A 12,266-nucleotide genomic window follows, 5' to 3' on the forward strand; every position below is an offset into this window, starting at 1 on the left:
ATTGGGATAAACGATGCAAAAGAATATTAGATGAAATAGCACCCTTACAAACAAGAACCTCGCACAAACACAACGCGCTACCATGGTTCAATGAAGAACTGAAAAAACTTAAAACACAATACAGGAAACTCGAACGAGCATGGAAAAAAACAAAAGATGGTCTTACACACAACGCTTGGAAACACATACAAAGAAAATACAAATACACAATAAGACGGACCAGAAGATTATACAATAAAACCAAAATAGGGACTGATCACAAAGATACGAAAAAACTATACCAACTCATCAATAAACTCCTAGACACCAACTTGGTACTACAACAAATACAGACATCCCACCTGCAGATAAACTCACCAAATATTTCAATGAAAAATTCATAAACCTACGCAACACACTACCTCAAGTCAATACTGACATCGAAAACGTCCTTAACGTGCTGGACCTAACCTCTGGTGAATACCCGGCTGACCGAACCTGGTCGAACTTTGCCCTCTTGACCACTGAAACAGTTACCAAGGCGATCAGGAACTTCTCCGACTCACACTGCAAACTAGATACCTGTCCCAGCTACCTACTGAAATCCGCCCCGGATCGCTTCATAACAGACCTCACATCCCACCTAAATTACATGCTACAACAAGGTCTCTTCCCCAAGGAAAAAGGCAATATTCTACTCACCCCAATACCAAAAGATTCCAAGAAAACAAACAGATGATTCCACCAACTACCGTCCAGTAGCGTCCATCCCGTTGATAGTCAAACTACTACTACTACTACTACTACTATTTGACATTTCTAAAGCACTACTAGGGTTACGCAGCGCTGTACAATTTAACATAGAAGGACAGTCCCTGCTCAAAGAGCTTACAATCTAAAGGACAAATGTACAAACAGTCAAGTAGGGGTCGTCAGATTGGGGCAGGGCGCCAGAAGCGAGAATTTGGGTCACTTTTTCTTGACCCTTTTTTTTTCACGAACAAGTCCCCCAAAAGTGCCCCAACTGCCTAGATGACCACCGGAGGGAATCGGGGATGACCTCCCCTGACTCCCCCCAGTGGTCACTAACCCCCTCCCACAAAAAAAAGAACTTTAAAAACTTTTTTTTGCCAGCCTGTATGCCAGCCTCAAATGTCATACCCAGCTCCATCACAGAAGTATGCAGGTCCCTGGAGCACTTGTTAGTGGTTGCAGTGGACTTCAGGTAGGTGGACCCAGGCCCACCCCCACCCCCCCCTACCTGTTACACTTGTGCTGGTAAATGGGAGCCCTCCAAACTGCCCACAAAACCCACTGTACCCACATCTAGGTGCCCCCCTTCAGCCATAAGTGCTATGGTAATGGTGTAGAGTTCTGGGGAGTGGGTTTTGGGGGGGATTTGGGGGGCTCAGCACCCAAGGTAAGGGAGCTATGGACTTGGGAGGTATTTTAAATTTTTTTTAATTGTTACAAGTGCCCCCTAGGGTGCCCGGTTGGTGTCCTGGCATGTGAGGGGGACCAGTGCACTATGAATCCTGGCCCCTCCCACGACCAAATGCCTTGGATTTGTTCGTTTTTGAGCTGGGCACCTTCGGTTTCCATTATCGCTGAAAACCGATACCGCCCAGCTCAAATCCGCCCAAATCCGATGCATTTGCCCGGCGCCAACCGTATTATTGAAACAAAAGATGGACGCCCATCTTTTTTAAAAATACCGTCTGGCCCGCCCCTTTGCGTATTCGTCCTCTGAGATAGTCGTCCATGGAGATGGGCGTTCGCGTTCGATTATGCCCCTCCATGTATCCCATGTTAACTTACATTAACATATATTACAATAATATAACACATGTTTTTGCAGTTTAACCTGTGTTAAGGGACAAATAACATGCATTATGGCCATAACGCACCTAATAACTACCCTTATATCTTTCCATCTAAAAGTTTCAGATCTTCCTTTTGATGAGTTATGCAGTTTTAGTGCATCACAGTTATTAGCTTTGTAGTGAAAGCATTTCTTTTAAAAGCCAGTTGAAACAACATACATTTTTAAATGCCACTGTCTAGAGACCTTAAGTACAAGTGAACAATGACTTCATTAAAATCAGAAAGTCTGAATGAGACAGGAGACAAGGAGGGACATTTTCGATATGACGTCTAAGTCCAACTTTGGATGTTTTGCTAAAAACATCCAAAATTCAAGTGGGGAATATGGCGATTTTCTAAACAGAAAAACGTGTATCTCTCTCTTTTTTTTGAAGTAGCTATTTGTTAGATGTTTTTGTGCTCTGTGCAATCCTTTTGGTCCATTTTTGAGAAAAAAAAAAAGTCCAAGTGAAAAATTCACAAAATCAAGCCATTGGGATGTAGGAGGAGCCAGCATCCTTAGTACATAAGAACATAAGAGTAGCCATACTGGGTCAGACCAGTGATCCATGTAGCCCAGTATCCTGTTTTCCAAACAGTGGCCAAGCCAGGTGGCAGAACCCCAAATTGTGGCAACACTCCATACTACAAAACCCATGATTTGGCCACACAGACATCTCAGGAGAGCAAATGGGGCACCCAAGGGGGCACTGCAATGGACTTCAAATAAATGCTACCAGGTACACATTTGGTATGAGCCTGGGTTCACCTGTCTGCAGTACATTTACCCACTACTAGACTACTCCAGGGACCTACATGCTGCTCTAATGGACCTTACTATAACATCTGAAGCTGGCATAGAGGCTGGCAAGTAATGTATTTAATCGCATTTCTTGGAGGTGGGAGTTAGTGACCACTGGGGGAATAAGGGGAGGTCATCCCTGATTCCCTCTAATGGTTATCTGGTCATTTAGGGCACCTTTTTGAGTCTTATTCGTTATAAAAACAGCTCAAAACATCTTAGTTTTAGTCCTGGATGGTTTTGTTTTGTTTTTTTCCATTATGGCTGAAAAATGTCCTAGGAACGCCCAGATCCCGCCCTTAACACGCCCCTGACATGCCCTCTTGTGATTTGAATGCACTTCTGATGGACTTTACAGAAAAACATCTAAAAGTTGGTTTTGAAAATACCAATTTGGATTGTTTTCTGAGAAAAGCATCCAAATGCAGATTTATGCCGCTTTTTGGACATTTTTCTCGTTTAAAAATGAGCCCCATAGTTATACCTGAATCTCAAAGCGTAATGTGTGCTAAACTTTTGAAATTTTTACATAACTTAAAGTAAAATTACTTTATTAAAAGAATGACCTAACACTTGAAAATATTATTATATATTTGTCAAAATACAAATTTGAATTCAGTTTTTAAAAAGTTGTACAAAAGAACATTTTTTGGCACACAGTCCATGAAAAATTAGAGGGAACACTGACTCCTACATCTGTAGCTTATTCCCAGACTACTGTCTACCATGACAATTGGGTTACTTCTTTACTTTGCTGCATTCAAAGGCTCTCAGTTCTCGAAGAATATCTCTCAAGACCTTGTCTGCCACTCTCTGCCCTTTCTTTTATCCTCCCCAGATTCATCAACACAGCAAAGCTCAGTCCTTATGCTTAATGTCTTAAGCTTTCTTCTGTTTTCCATTCCTTAGATCTCTGCCTCTGGGTTTTCAGCTTCTAGCCCTCTATTCTGAAAGGAATTTGCTAATTTAATCTAGCTAACCACCTAAATTTTAATTAAACAATCTCACTGATTCTGCCTTCTTTCTGTTACCCATTCCTGGTACTGCTGCTCTTGTATAGTTTGGAATTTCTCATTCAACTGTTTTGTGCAAATGCAGTTTGGCTAAAAGCATTATAAAAATCCTGTAAACACAAATCAATCATCAAATCAATAAATAGAAAGTGGAGGTGTCACATATTATTAATGTGCTACTAGAACAAGGTGAAGACTGTCGCATGCTGAAAGCAACTTCAGATATCAGCAAATAGGGGATCCAAAATGTCTCACAGGAGCAGAAGTCAAAAGAGCCAACATGGTCCTTCCAATGAAGACACGTAAACAGATATATCACGGAGTCTAGAAATGTCTAATCCTAAATTGATGGCATTGTTCATGTTCAAAAAACAGAGGTTTTAATTCCATTTATAGGTCTTCAGTACTTTCTTTTATGGGCTGCACCTGAAGGCTGAAAATCTGAAATAGCTAATCAGTACTCCTGTGTTATTGCACCTTATGGTTGTTTTCCTCTTACTTGATAGATAGCACTGAGACTTTAAAAATAAGAGTGTCCCTTGGGATCACTGACTAGCTTGCTTTTCATTGCCCTTTGATAGTCTTAGTGATACCAAGTAGAGGTGCAGAGAGACCTAGCATAATCAATAAAGAATTTTCATGACCCTGAAGATTGCCTTGAAGCCACCTTTTCTTCTGAAACATCATAAATAGAAGGTTGTAAAGGGATATTTGTTTGTTGGGAGGAGAGTTCAAGTTGGGTTTATATTTACTGCCATTATTTTTGTTTGTTTCTTTAGGGCTCTGTGCGTCATTGGCCTGCATCATCAGGCTTCATGAAGGATTATGGTACGGCGAGATGAAAGAGCTGCTCAAGCTTAGCTGAGCCTGAGAATTTGGCACTGCTGTTCAAAACTTAATTAATAGTCAGGATAAACAGCTGGTGATGTTGAGTCCTTGCCAGGTAATCACAGTAGCTCAGGCTCTCCCTGTTCACTTTCTAGAGCTCTTCTCTTCTATGGTTCTAGTCTTTGATTTAATTGTATTTCAAAATTAAAATATTTACAACAGCAGAATTTGTATTATTGTTTCTCTGAAATTTGAGCCTGCAAATAGGTGGGAAAATGTGGGATACAAATGAAATAAATAAATAAATAGTCCCCAAACCATCTCCATTGGTGAACCTTTACCCAACATGTGATAGAACTCTCAGTACTAGATGATTTCTACTTCCTGTCTGCCTTTTCCTGCAGCAAGAGGATTAAATATTTATTATTTATTTATTAGGATATATTTACCACCTTTTTGAAGAAATTCATCCAAGGCAGTATACAGCAAGAATAATCTAGACATAGGCAACAGACAATTACATCAGTAAAAATATCCAATAACAGTATGTTACTTACAATGTCAGCACAATATACATTAAAACTTCTTAAGAGCATAGGTTGTAAGTGGAGGTGGAACATATAGACAGATAGAAAATACGGGTGACTAACTTAAGGAAAATATGCACATGAAGTCAGAAATGGTTCAGGGAAATGATCTCAACTAGAGTAAGAATGGTTAAGCAAGTTCTGCTGCAGTATGTGCAGCTGGTGTTAGTCTTCACGTGTATGTGAATAGCTAGTTAGTTGCTTCTTCCATTAGAGGCTTGGGAGAAAATCCAGGCTATCACCTGCTTCCTGAAGTAGAGGCAGTCTTGTGTTAAGTGAAACCTTTTGGGAAGGCTATTCCAGCATATGGGTGTTATTCCAGAGAAGGCTTGTTGATAGGTGTCATATCACGTGAGTTTCTTTAGAGAGGAGTTTAGGGAAATTTCTTGGGAGGACCTTGCTGACCTTGGAGGAGCAAAAAGGGAGGTCCCGTACATCAGGTACTATATCCTGGTCCATTACCTTGAAGTGCTTTGAAACATAGAATTTTAAATTTAGCCCTCTATTGTACTGGCAGTGACGCTTTTGCAAAAATGATGTGATGTGATCATGCTGTTTACAACCTTATTAGAAGGTACCACGAGGAGTGTGGAGGTACACTGGTTTCCTATGTGAAAAGATGCGGAAGCAAGGAGTAGGAAGGGTAGGGTCTTCAGAAAAACCAGAGGAGACGTCTGTTGAGAATCAATTCTTTATTGCAAGAAAAACAAGAAAGATGCGACTCAATAAAGAATTGATTCTCAACAGACTTCTCCTCCGGTTTTTCAGAAGAGCCTACCCTTCCTACTTCTTGCTTCTGCTTACAACCTTCTAACAGTCTTGCTGCAACATTCTGAATCAATTGGAGCTGGATCAAACCCTTTGTAGTGAGATCAGTATAGACTGCATTACAGTAATCCAGTCTTGATGTTTTCTTGGCATGAACCATTGCGACAGGACTTGCCTTCTCAATCTATCAAGAGAGATAGCTTAGTTGTCACAGATGATAGAGGCAGCTCCTGAAGACTGATTGCATTTGGGGGATCAGCATTAGTATTGAGTCTAGCTGTGCCCCAAAGTTTCTGACCTGTGATTTAAGGGGAAGCTCATTGTTCCCAAAAGCAATTTTGATGTCAGATATGTGATTGCTTGTGTTAGGGAATCACAGGGGCTCAGTTTTACTAGGGTTCTGTTGTTTCCCTCTAAAACAGTCTCCTCCTACCATTACCTCACTAGTCTGGAAAGCCCTCCCTTTCTTCTGGAAATAGTAAGGGTATTCACAAGTGAAAGTTCAATATGTTAGTATAGCCACTAGAGGTCTCTGCCATCCTCAGGTCTCTGCCATCCTCACAATGGAACTTTGGCTAGCCCAGCCATAGAGCCAGGAGGAGTAAAGGTGAGAAGTGACAGTGTTGATTAGGTTTCTGCATTTGCTTGGAGGTGTAATCTGGAAGGGGGAACCAGCACATCACTGTTTCTAAGGAGAAAGAGAGAGAAGTTGAGCAGAGACACAGGAGAACAACAGGGGACACTGGTCCTGAGGAAAATCAGGATAAAACTACAAGAAAAGAAGCAAGTAGCAAAAACAAATGACAGCAGTAACCACAGCTGGGTTTAAATCAGCTCTGGAGTTATACAGAACTAAAAGATAGAAAGAAGAGTCGATTTGGATCTGGAGGATCCTGAAAAAGAAATAAGGATTTGTTGTTATTTTTGCATTCTGCCTTACATGATTATTGTGCGATTCTTGTCTTTATGTTTAGTCTATTTTCAAGTGAACGTATTGGGACAGAACCTTAATTCTGGCCTGCATGGAGTTATTAAGTGTCAGTGGAGAGTGACAAGCTGCCAAAGGCTCAACAGTGGTAATTGGTCTCAAATTCGATCCATAATAATTATTGTATTCAGAATAACACCCATGATAGGATTACATGTGGGCAAGAAGGGGTTACATCAGTATCTGCCTTCTCTCCTTTACAACCCCAGTATCGCCTCTAGGGTCACTAACAGGCTCTTTTTTGAAAGAGAAAGACGCCCATCTTTCGACATAAATCGGAAGATGGACGTCCTTCTCCCAGAGGCGTCCAAATCGGTATAATCGAAACCCGATTTTGGACGTCTCCAACTGCAGTCCGTCGCAAGGACGTCCAAATTTCAAGGGGGCTTGTCGGAGGCATAGTGAAGGCGGGACTTGGGCGTGCCTAACACTTGGATGTGTTTGACCCATAATTGAAAAAAACAAGTACGTCCCTGACGAACACATCGTTAAAAAACACATTAAAAAACACATCCAGGTGAAAACATCCAACACTTGGATGTTTTCACCTGGATGTGTTTTTTAATGAATAAGGCACAAAAAGGTGCCGGAAATGACCAGATGACCACCAGAGAGAATTGGGGATGACTTCCCCTTACTCCCCCAGTGGTCACTAACCCCCTCCCACCCTCAAAAAACATCTTTTAAAAATATGTTGTGCCAGCCTCTATGCAAGCTTCAGATGTCATACTCAGGTCCATGACAGTGCATGAAGGTCCCAGGAGCAGTTTTAGTGGGTACTGCAGAGCACTTCAGACAGGTAGACCCAGGCCCATACCCCACTACCTGTTACATTTGTGGAGGAAACAGCGAGCCCTCCAAAACCCACCACAAACCCACCGTACCCTGGTGCCCCCCTTAATCCGTAAGGGCTATAGTAGTGGTGTACAGTTGTGGGTAGTGGGTTTTGGGGGGCTTAGCACACAAGGTAAGGGAGCTATGTTCCTGGGAGCATTTTATGAAGTCCACTGCAGTGCTCCCTAGGGTGCCCAGTTGGTGTCCTGGCATGTCAGGGGGACCAGTGCACTGCAAATGCTGGCTCCTCCCATGTCCAATGGCTTGCATTTGGACGTTTTTGACACGGACAACTTTGGTTTTGAAACTCGCCGGAAGTCAGAAGCGTCCATGTCTAGGGACGTCCAAATCTAGGGACATCCAAATTTAAGGATTTGGACGACTCTGATGACATTTTCGAAATGAAAGATGGACGTCCATCTTTTTTTGAAAATACGGTTTTCCCTGCCCCTGGATTTTGATGTTTTGCAAAGACGTCCAAATCGCAGCTTGGACGTTTCTTTTGAAAATGCCCCTCTTAGGGGCTCTTTTACTAAAGCTTAGTGCACACTAATGGGCATTAGCATGCGCTGTGTGCTACATTGCCCATAGGTATGACAGGATGTGCAGCATTTACAGGGGGATTCTATAAATGGTGCTTCAAATTGCATGCCCAAATTTGGCCACATGCCCAATTTGTGCACATAATTTAATTAACGGGCCTGTTAGTGCCAATAATTGGGTGCTAGCAATCAATTATTGGTGCTAATTGGTTGCAATTTGGACTTATGCGTGCATCTTGCTAAGTGCTATTTTATAAAGATGCACATATAAATTCTTTAGCATACACTGAAAAGGGGGTGTGACCATTGGAGAGGCATAGGTGGATCAGGGGCCTTCACTAAAGATGCACGCACTATAATAGAATTTGGGGGTTTCATGCCTGATTTAGGAGTTCAGTTGGCATAAATCTTTGTACCTAAAAGATGGGCCCTGATCCTGGCCTACATGCTATTCTATAAATGACACCCAACGCAGAACAGGAAGAAAAAGCACAAAAGGGCCTTCAAAACTGGAACAATGGTACAATCTTTAATGAAATGGGCCTGACATGGGTCGTGCTTCGGTGCAAAAAAACGCCTGCCTCAGGGGTCAAACCAGTATTCTTTTTAGTGGAAAATACATATCCCAAATTGTCCTCCTAATAAGACGTCTGAATCGGCAGCAGATTGTACCAGACACATCCAACGCAATAGTGGTTTCCAACTTTTGGACCCTCTCTTTTGCTATTTGGTGACCCAACTCAGAGCACTATTTACAGAATAGCACTCAACGTGCATTTTTCCAGCATTCACATTTGGGTGCCATTTACTGAATTTATTCCTCCATGCATACACATTCTGTTAGTGCACATTAAGCTTTAGAAATGGGCCCCTAAATGGCCTATGATATCAGAGGTATTTTGTTTAAAAGTTCCCCAGCCTCTGTGTTAGGGCATAATTAGAGGTACCTTTTCTATCTAGTTTTCCAAACTGGAGAGTCAGGGGAGGATTTTTAGGGATTTAAGGACCAATAAGTAGAGTTTTTAGAGGGGAACAAAATGTCTTTTTCCTCTGCCAAGTGACTTAATCGTTTCTTTTCTTTTTACTATATTGTAAGCTCTTTGAGCAGGGACTATCTTTCTTCTATGTTTGTGCAGCGCTGTGTAAGCCTTGTAGCGCTATAAAAATGCTAAATAGTAGTAGTAGTAGTAGTGGTTCTTTGATGTATTTGCTGGTTTGGTTTATTCTTATTAAGCATTGAGAGTGAACTGTTTCATCAGGCAGCAGTGGTACCCTGTCCTTGCTTGTTAACTATTCTCCAAAGCAACATGGAAGCATGTCATATTGATTCAAAAATGCCAGCATTTTAAAAATTCAGATTCTATTAAATTAAAATTCATTTATTTTTGTAGAAATTAATTTTCCGAACATGCATGAACAAGAATGAGAACAATCTGATACTGAATGTCCTACTAAGAGTGTATATTCAGAGCCCTAAGGGTAAGTCAAATGTCAGCTATCCTTAATACAGCTATCATTAATACTACAGACCTAGAGTTATAATGTACACTTAGAAGAAAGTGAACACATCTGTAAATTCCTGGGTTTCTGCAATAAGGAAGATCCATGCCAATCTTACTAACAATAAGAGCCTTGTAGCTGTAAGAGATTTGTTTAAAGGGCAATTCAATCAATTAGCACTTCAGTCTAGGTGACCCAACACTGGGCGTTTAGCACCAATTCTATATCAGCCAAGCTTCTGTTACAGAATACTATCGTAAGGTTGTCATTGACGCATCCATTTGTAGGTGCACTGTCTTACACCATGTCAGTGACAGACATAAGTTGGCATGCCTAGGTATACTAACTGAAGTGAGTAGTTTGTAATCGTATATAATAAAAATGCACCTCCAACATTCTGAAGCCGAGAAAGTGAAGCCTTCAAGCCTTGAAGCATTCCTGCAACGTTCCGGAACTACATGTCGTCAATTGAGGAGATGGAGCCTTACAGAGCGCACAAATGCTTCAAGGCTTGAAGGCTTCACTTTCTCACACACACATACTCACTCTCTGTCTCTCACATACACTCTCTCTCACACACAGACTCACACACACACTCTGTCTCTCACACTCTCTCTCTCTCTCTCTCTCTGACAAAAACACACACACACACACACACACTCTGTCTGTCTCTCTCTCTCTCACTCATTCTCTCTCACATACACACTCCATCTCTCACCCACACACTCTCTCTCAAACATACACACTCCGAGGAAAGGGGGGCATGGAACACGCTGGGGAGGAGAGGGAGGGGGCATGGAACTTGGAGGGAAGGGGGGGCCAAGAACTCGGAGGGGAGGAGAGAGAGGGAGGGAGGGAGGAGAGGAGAGAGAGGGAGAAGAGAGGAGAGGGAGGGAGGGGGGCCTGCACCTCGGATGGAAGGGGGGCCTGGAACTTGGTGGGGAGGAGAGGGAGGGAGAGAGGGAAGGAGGGGGTCATGGAACTCGGAGCCCCACACACACACACTCACTCTCTGTCTCTCACAAACACTCTCTCTCACACACTCTATCTCTCTCTCACACATACACTGTCTCTCACACACTCTCTCTCTCTCTCTGACACAAACACACACACACTCTGTCTCTCTCTCACTCATTCTCTCTCACACACACACACACACACACACACACTCTCTCTCTCAAACATTTACACTCCGAGGAAAACCTTGCTAGTGCTCGTTTCATTTGTATCAGAAACAGGCCCGTTTTATTAGTATTGTATAAGCTACATGGTAACAGGGAGACATGCCCATGTCCCATTTGTACAACCCTCTAGCAGTTAAATGCTATGACTCTTAGGCCCTTTCTTATAGACTAGCACCTAGTACACGTGGAGGGGCATAATCGAAAGGGACACCCAAGTTTTTCTGAGGATGTCCTCGCAAAATGTCCTGTGGAGGGGAGGGGAAACCCGTATTATCGAAACAAGATGGATGTCCATCTTTTGTTTCAATAATACGGTCGGGGACGCCCAAATCTTGACATTTAGGTCGTTCTTAGAGATGGTCGTCCCTAGACTTGGTCATTTCTGATTTTCGGCAATAATGAAAACCAAGGATGCCCATCTCAGAAACGACCAAATGTAAGCCCATTGGTTGTGGGAGGAGCCAGCATTCGTAGTGCACTGGTCCCCCTGACATGCCAGGACATCAACCGGGCACCCTAGGGGGCTCTGCAGTGGACTTCATAAATTGCTTCCAGGTACATAGCTCCCTTACCTTGTGTGCTGAGCCCCCCTAATCCCCCCGCCACCAAAACCCACTACCCACAACTGTACACTACTACCGTAGCCCTTACTGGTGAAGGGGGACACCTAGATGTGGGTACAATGGGTTTCTGGTGGGTTTTGAAGGGCTCAAATTTACCACCATAAGTGTAACAGGTAGGGGGGGATGGGCCTGGGTCCACCTGCCTGAAGTGTACGGCACCCACTAAAACTTCTCCAGGGACCTGCATACTGCTGTGATGGGCCTGAGTATGACATTTGAGGCTGGCAAAAAATATTTTTAAAGATGTTTCTTGAGAGTGGGAGGGGGTTAGTGACCACTGGGGGAGTAAGGGGAGGTCATCCCATATTCTCTCCGGTGGTCATTTGGTCAGTTCGGGCACCTTTTTGTGCCTTGGTCGTAAAAAAAAACACAGGACCAGGTAAAGTCATCCAAGTGCTCATCAGTGACACCCTTTTTTTTATTATGGGTCGAGGACGTCCATGTGTTAGGCACGCCCAAGTCCCGCCTTTGCTACACCTCTGACATGCCCCTGTGAACTTTGGTCGTCCCTGCAACAGAAAGCAGTTGGGGACGCCCAAAATAGGCTTTTGATTATACCAATTTGGTCGACCCTGTGAGAAAGATGCCCACCTTCCAATTTGTGTCGAAAGATGGGCGTCCTTCTTTTTCGAAAATAAGCCTGATAGACACCTGTCAATTTAATGGCACGTTCAATGCATGTAGGTGGTGCTTACCTTTAGGGAGAACTTTATAGAATTGCTCCCTATTGACAATAGATATACCAAGAAGGTATC

This window comes from Microcaecilia unicolor, chromosome 4, assembly GCF_901765095.1.
Source record: "Microcaecilia unicolor chromosome 4, aMicUni1.1, whole genome shotgun sequence".
Taxonomy (NCBI): domain Eukaryota; kingdom Metazoa; phylum Chordata; class Amphibia; order Gymnophiona; family Siphonopidae; genus Microcaecilia; species Microcaecilia unicolor.